Raw genomic sequence first — 7,086 nt, forward strand, 5'->3', positions numbered from 1 at the left:
CAATTTTATTTTTGTTTTGCTTTCTCTGACCTTAATCAAATGTTTGCTTTTTTCACATGAAATACTGGATACTTTCACCTCTTCAGGCCTGTCAGAGAATAAAATATCACACTTGGATTAACAACACTAAAGCTACATTGTTTTAATTTTAAAGGGTCATGAGGCAAAAAAGTTGGGAACCACTGCTTTAAAACATGACTTTGGTAGAATAAAATTTGAGAATGTTAATCAAAAACATTAGGCATCCATGTTTTTGAAAAATAAATACTTGGTGAACCCAGAAAGCCATTTAACAACTCAAATTTAACTGATGATAAAATGTTAAAATTTTGTCGCACACTCTATAAATGAAACAAACATACGCCATTCCCAGCTACCATCTTTGTTTCGATTAGAAAAGAGATGCAACTTAGGAAACTCTCTTTCCTAAGTTGTGTCTGTGACTCAACTGTAATGACAATACATAATACATGAGAAGCATAAACTGGGGTTAGATTCAAGTCTAACATCCAAATAATAAATATATAATTAACAGACAAAATCAATGAACAGTCAGCTGTTAAAAGGCTGCATCTCAGTCACATAAAAGCCTTTCCACTAGGTGTCAGTATTGTTTCACCACAATTTACATATCTACTGCTTCAGCCTTTTGCCCAGTTTGTAAATTAGGTTGTGGACTCATTGAAGGCTGGACAGTTAGATGTATGATTGCTTTGTGTTCCACGCGAGGACACAAGAAGAAGCAGATGCTTTTAGAGAATTATCAATGATTTATGTGCAGCTTAAGTTGCAGTCTGTTACCCAGGTGGTCCACTGGCTTACATTCCTCACAGAAAGGGAAAAGCATTGCTTCCCAGTACAACCCTGGTCTCTACAGAATGTCAGCTTTCCAGGAGCAAAGAAAAACAGCCTTGTTTTCAACAGGACTACTGAGCATTTTTCATTTGAGCCAGCACTGTTTGAAAGGTTTTTACATCTTTTCAACCCACTGAAGACCCTTCTAATCCTTTAATTGAAGTGAAAACATGAAGATCACCAAAAGTGGATTTAAGAGGTTTTCACTTCACAACATGTAACTAACCATGTGAGGAGTCTGTGGCTTGTGGTGCAGAGCCTCAGCACCGCCTCTCACCGCTGTTTCTGAGGCCTCCTTTCAGCAGAACATGATCCTGATTGATTTGCGATATCAGTCAGGAGCCTGGAAGCAGATGACTGCCTCATTCATTCATTCTTTTTTTTTTTTTTTGCTATCATTTATTTATGTAGTATATAGAGCAAATTTCCACTATTCCTTCCAACATGTCTCAGTATTGTCACCACCCTCTCCATTTGGACGGGCTGACTTTATAATTAAATTTATTAATCATTTAATTTAATTAGAGTCTTTAGATATCCATCTTCTATATTACTCATCAATTATTAAGTTCAATTCTTAGTGGAATTTTTTTTTAACAAATGACTGCAGATGCTGCTCTCAGTAATGTGAAGTTCACCCTGCAGGGGATCCCCACCCAGAGTCCAAACCTCCTACATGTCTTGTCCTTCTTTCTCTTCCCAAATATTAGCTTTCACACCCCACCCCTTTCTCTGCCCGAGTCTGCTGGAGTGGCATCCTGGCTCCACAGGGAACGCCGGGAATTTTCACCTCCTCCTGTCAGGGTTGATTATCTGTGGAGCTATCAAAGCGTGTGTGTGAGAAAGAGTGTGTGTTTCAACCCAGCATATGCTCATTACAAAACATCCTGGCATATTTATTGTTATTAACATACCTTCCTATATGATAATGATTGACAAAAATGGTATGAATGTTGTTAAATGTAAAAGTTTATACTCCGTATTTGATATGAACAGACAGTGTTTGTGTATTTTGTCTTGCCCGGTAATGGCACATTCACACAGATTTCATACAAGGTTATGATTGACCTATACAATATGTTCTATATGGTGGTTTGTCTCCCCATGTATGCCATTGATAACACATGTAGGTCACACATAAATTGTAAGAATGAATTTAATAAATTCTAAGCAGGAAATAGATGGAATGTTTACCAAGCTGGGCTACACTGAAAATCAGTGCAGGAGGACAAACATTTTAATTGATGGGATTGCAGACAAGAAAGGAGAGAACTGGCATGAATCAGAGAAGATTCAACAAATGCTCTCAGGCAACCTATGACTAGATGGCATAAATGTGGATACTGACTATGCCCAGACAATTGGTCACTACCAGGAGGGGGGAAAGCTTGGGAAAATTGTTGTAAAAGTTTTGCGCTTTAAAGTATCATTACTTCTGCCAAGAAATTAAAGGGCACAAAAATCTATATAAATGAAGAATGAAGCTGTACAACTGAGGAGGAAAGAGCTGTTGCCCAATATGAAAGATGCCTGAGAAAGAGGTGACAAAGCCAGCCTGAAGTATGATAAGCTGGTCACCACACCCAGGGGTGGACAAACTCAATCATCGGCTTTAAGTGCTTCAAGGTTCAATTTTTCTTTTGTAAAAGGATTTTGTCTTGTTTTTCACTTTCTATGCTGTTTTGGTCTGTTCTATGTGTCCAAATAACAAAACTACATCTTTTTTATTAAGTTTGCCAAGGAAGGGATTGGTATTAGCTCTCTTAAAGTTGCAGTGTGTAGGATTTAGTGGTATCTAGTGGTGAGGTTGCAGATTGCAACAAACTGAATACACCCCCACCCCCTTCCAAGTATGTAGGACATCCTACAGTGGCCGCAAACTCGTGAAAAACACGGAAGGCCCTCTCTAGAACCAATGTTTGGTTTGTCTGTTCTGGGGTACTGTAGAAACATAGCTTTTCAAAATGGCGGGCCCTGTGGAAGAGGACCTGCCCTTTATGTAGATATAAAGGGCTCATTCTAAGGTAACAAAAACACAATTCTTATTTTCAGGTGATTATACACTAATTAAAATATACATGTATATGTTTTATTCAATTTCTGCCAAGTCTGTTCCGCTAGATGTCACTAAATTCTACACACTGAACCTTTAAATATATGCAGCCTCAGGAACAAGGTACATGAGATTACCAGGATCTGCTCCTCAAACAATATTCATGTTTTAGCACTTTCAGAAATACACCTGGACACTACTTTTGATGATTCTGAGCTGGCTGTCGAGGGATATAGGTTATATATGAGACAGGGACAAATGTGGTGGAGTTACATCTCCTGGTATAGATGACCTGGATGGAACATTTTTTTAATATTGCAACTAGGCCACTTTCCAAACCAATATGTCATATTTTTAATAGATGCCTACTCAGCGGGAGTCTAAAATCATACCCTTACCCAGAGATGGAAAAGCAGATTTTACTGGCTCCAATTGTAGACCTATTAGTGTACTCCCTGTGTTGAGTAAGATACTTGAGAAGATCATTTTTAATCAAATGTTACATTATTTTAGTAAAAATTACTTACAAAAGCACAACATGTTTAAAGACCAGGGCACTCTACTAGCACTGCATTAGTACACATGACTGATCAATGGTTAACATATATGGATGACAGGAAACTAGTTTGGGTTAAGCTCTTGGATTTTACTGCAGCTTTTGATGTCATTGACCACAGCATTCTTATTGCAAAACTCAAATATTATGGTTTTTCCCCCTTAGCTCTTGCTTGGATGAAGACTTACCTCTCTGGCAGAATACAGAGAGTATTTTTCAATGGCAGTTTTTCTGACAGCAAAAAAAAGTTTTGTGGTGTTCCACAAGGGAGTCGCTTGGGTCCACTTTAGCATATGTTGTTAAAAATGCAGATGTAGTCATGTATCCTGATGACTCAACTTTGTTCTGTGAGTCAGCAACTTCAGTGGAGCTGAGAGAGAATCTACATGTTGAATTGCATAGCATTACCAAATGGATGATAATGAACAAATTCTACTAAACATGCCAAAACTAAATGTAATGTATTTGGTAGTAGGAAGGTTCTTGCTAATGTCATTGCACTTAATCTCTCTGTAGATGGGATATCAGTTGAGTAGGTCACTAAGACCACATCACTAGGTGTTGAATTAGATAATTTATTGTCTTGGTCTGATCAGATTGATAACATAGTTTCCATGATGGGAAAGGGCATTGCTATTTCAAGGAAATGTTCTGCATATCTTCCATCTTATGTTATGATTGATGTTGTTCGGTCATATGTTCTGTCACACCTGGAGTACTGCCCAGTTATTTAGACAAGTGTTGCTGAGAAACATTGAAAAAAAACTTCAAATTGCACAGAACAGAGCAGCCAGATGAACTCTTCCTTGTTATTTCTGTGCTTCTGTGTGTGAGAAGCATAAACATTATCAAAGCTAACTGTGGAGGCTAAATTAAAATCTTGTCTTCTGTTATTCATGCAAAATGTTATTAAGAATAATACACTGCACTCCTTTTGTGAAAAACTAGTATATACAGGTATTTGTCATGAGTATAATAGAAGTCAAGTGAGCACTGGTCATCTAGTGGTGTGTGTGTGTGTGTGTGTGTGTGTGTGTGTGTGTGTGTGTGTGTGTGTGTGTGTGTATTTGTGACAATTTTGTTTTTATTGTAGGTTACTATTGTTTATTGTTTCATATGTAGAGTTAATTATTGATACAGTGTGATTTTAATTGTTTGTTTTTGTTGTTGTCGTCTTTGTGTGGACTCCAGGAAGCGATCACTTTATGGGTGCTAATGGGGATCCAAATAAAGAATAAAGAATATGACATTAAACTATAAAATATTTAAGGTCACCCTGTGAAAGTTGCCATTTTTATGTAAGACAAAAGTAAGTCCAATATTTACTCTCCTTTTAGCTCTGCTTTAGTCTCCAACAACTCCTGAGAAAAATATCTGGCTCTTTAACTGCTAAATGTTCACCAGCTAGTTGCTTATTTTTCTGTCTGCTGTTTGGTACTGAGCGTGTAGTATACAGTGGGTTTATCAGAGCTCCCCCCCCCCCAAAAACAACTGCCTGCTGTGGCTGAAAATGAGCTTGATGAGTTAAAGTTACAGGTGTAAATCCAAAACAATGAGCTGAATGACACTAAAAAGCTCTACAGAGCTGAGGGGAACTGCAGAGACTGTGATAATTCTAATAGCAATTTGTTCACATTATGCATTGTCATTTGATCCATTGTTAAAATAAACATATTGATAGTGCAGCTTCAAAGGTAATTACTTTACAAAATATTTTATTAAAGGATAAGGCTTTTTCTTGTCAACAAATCCCATGAAAAGACCTAAATCAACAATGTGTTAATTGTCTCTCAGTACTACTCTACCCTGTCTGTGGCTCTCAGCCCCAAGCCCAGTGGTCCCCTTTGAAGTCATAAATCTTTAAAAAATTGCTCACATTTATATAGTTTATGTTTTAAAAAAGCTCTGTAATTTTCTATAACAGCAAGGCACTGTACTTTTATAAAAGTGACAGTGGTCCTGCAGTAAAAGTGAAACAAAAGAGAAATTCAATTACAAATATGAAGTTTAAAAGTAAGAAATTGCGCACACAACACAATCATTTTTACGACAAAAACATCAGGAAGGGGGTATGAAAGCTTAATGACTAACTGAAGCTAACAAGAACAGCCGTCAGATGTAGTTCAAGATAGTCGCTCTCTGCTTGTAATGTCATATTAGCTTACCCTTGGCCTCACACACACATTTTCACTGTGGTCGTTTCCATTCACACGTCTCTCCACATGGACAGGAGTCGTCTATTAATAGGAGGAGAGGTGACGCAGTGACAGACAGCATCGGGTCATTGAGCAGAGATGGAGGCTCCGGCTGGGAGCCACTTAGTCTCCTTCGTCTTGTCCACAAAGCTCCCCCACCCCCCACCCCCACCATCTTCCCACAGCTTGGGGTCTTCAACCTGTGCCAACATCCAGCTTTTGTATCCCCAACACCCACCAGAATGTACCAACTGAGGCGTGAACCTACATCTCAAGTTAAAGCATCTCATTCTCTCTTAACATCTCTGAATAAAGGTTTACTATCTTTAATTTAATACCTTCAGTGCCATTTTGGTAACTCCTCAAACATGATCCCTCTGCTTCAGATGGGCAATCCTAAAATTGGAGTCGCAATTTCCTGTGTGAAGGCCTCTGAGTGCAAAGGGAAGCCACATAATGCTCAACACCAGCTACGGTTACTCAAACCAAACAACTTATACCCCTCTAAAGAGTTCCTGTGAATGGCGCGAACAGCGTGGAATAATTTTAAACCATCGGTCTAACGGGGAAGGCAAGTAACCACAGTGAGAAAGAACCTTCCTAACTGACTTGAATTGTATTTTTAGAATCAAATAGCTAACCTTTTTTGGTTACCTCCTTTCAGCTTGTTTTGGAAATGAAAGTTGGATGTGATTTCTTTCCAGCACCATGATTGACAATATGCAACTCAATCCATGTTTTTGCCTTCATATTCAGTTCATTCATTTATTCTGATCATCCGGTCGTATATGTTGTTGTGCAAGTAACAAAATAAAGATGAAAGCCCTGACGTGTTTTGTGGCGGTTTGTGTTCACTGGTAGTTTCATTTCCAGTCTTTGATCAGCTTCCTTTACAAGCCTGGGTAAACTCAATCAACAGAGGCAAAGGCACGACTCCACGTTTTGTCAACTCTGCACAAACTAACACTTCTCCACTATGTCCTCCCCACGCTGCCTTAATAGACCTCAGATGTCAAACGTTTGTTTCTCATTTAGCTTAAACTACAGTTTTCCTCTTTCTATCCCTCAGCCTTCATTCTCTGCTCACATTTTCCAGGAAAACGACAAACTTGCCAGCATTGAAAAGCCTTGTTTCTCTATTCATCCAGGCATGTTGTACTCCATTGACCCTTGACCGCTGTAAAAGCTAGACAAACACAGGAACTCAAAGCAAAGATAATGAGGATAAACAGCACAGGCTCTCAGTGTGTGTGTGTGTGTGTGTGTGTATGTGTGCTCAGGAAAGCATGCTTGTGTTCATAGACACTCAGCATGAATCTCGTTGTATTTCAGTCTAGACAAAGTGGTCAAAATTTCAGCTGTTTGGGTTTTGGCTCATAGATCCAGAACAAAAGACAAAGTCAGAAAATTTAAAAGCCCAGCAGTGT

Source organism: Thunnus albacares, chromosome 15, assembly GCF_914725855.1.
Source record: "Thunnus albacares chromosome 15, fThuAlb1.1, whole genome shotgun sequence".
Classification (NCBI taxonomy): domain Eukaryota; kingdom Metazoa; phylum Chordata; class Actinopteri; order Scombriformes; family Scombridae; genus Thunnus; species Thunnus albacares.